At 41.0% G+C, this 1,018-nt stretch overlaps 1 non-coding gene across 1 annotated transcript; it reads right to left on the bottom strand.

The window, feature by feature from the left end:
- Positions 1–272: 272 nt before the first annotated feature.
- On the bottom strand, positions 273–379 carry LOC131241929 (small nucleolar RNA R71). Its single transcript, XR_009169489.1, has one exon. It is a non-coding gene; the product is annotated as a small nucleolar RNA R71 (small nucleolar RNA).
- Positions 380–1,018: the final 639 nt, after the last annotated feature.

Below are 1,018 nucleotides of genomic sequence, written 5' to 3'. Positions count from 1 at the left end.
ATACAATTGTTGCCCTCCTTTTATGGTTTAGATAAGGAGGATCCATACCATCATGTGAAAGAATTCCTAGACATTTGCTCTACCTTTAGGTTCCAAAAATTTTCAGATGATTCGATCCGTTTGCGCCTTTTTCCTTTTTCTTTGAAGGATAAGGCTCTTTGAAGGATAAGGCGAAAGCATGGTTGAATTCTCTAGGAGTTGGGTCTATCACTACATGGGACCAACTGTCTAAGAAGTTCTTAAACAAGTTCTTCCCGGTTCACAAAACTAATGCTCTCCATAGAGAAATTACTAATTTCACACAAAAAGAGGGTGAACACTTTCATGAATGTTGGGAAAGATGGAAGGACTTACTTCTTAAATGTCCACACCATGGTTTTGAGAAGTCGCAACAGGTTCAATACTTCTATGACAGTCTGACACCCCAAAACTGTCGCATGGTTGATGCCACTAGTGGAGGGTTATTCATGACCAAAAGTGATGTCGAAGCGTGGAATTTCTTTAAAACCTTGTGTAAAAATTCCCAACAATGGGACTACTCAAATAGAGGTGAAAGAAGTCCCCAACCACAAAAGAAAGGTGGTATATATGAGGTAGGAGTCATGCCAGATCTTTATGCCAAGATTGATAGCCTGACAAAGAAAGTGGATGCTTTGATGATGAATAATGGACCTCCACAAACAACTCAAATCGAGTCATGTGCTATATGTTCCAGTCCTGCCCATCTTACGCAGTCTTGTCCATCTAGTGCAATATTTCCAGAATTTCTCTCTGAACAAGTGCATGCTATGAATACCTTCCGGAGACCTGGGAATGATCTTTACTCAGACACTTACAACCCAGGGTGGGCTAGACATCCAAATTTTTCTTGGGCAAAAGGACCACAACAAGGAAGACCATCTGGAAATTCTCCAATGCAACCGTACCCCCAAGTTGCTCAGCAGTTTTCGTTGTATCAACAAGTACCTCCACAATCTAGGAAACCATCTCTTGAGGATACACTCAATCTTTTTATGCA

The sequence above is a fragment of the Magnolia sinica genome, chromosome 3 (genome assembly GCF_029962835.1).
Source record: "Magnolia sinica isolate HGM2019 chromosome 3, MsV1, whole genome shotgun sequence".
NCBI lineage: Eukaryota > Viridiplantae > Streptophyta > Magnoliopsida > Magnoliales > Magnoliaceae > Magnolia > Magnolia sinica.
Note: the sequence above shows the minus strand (reverse complement) of the source record. Positions and strands in the feature narration are given on the sequence as shown.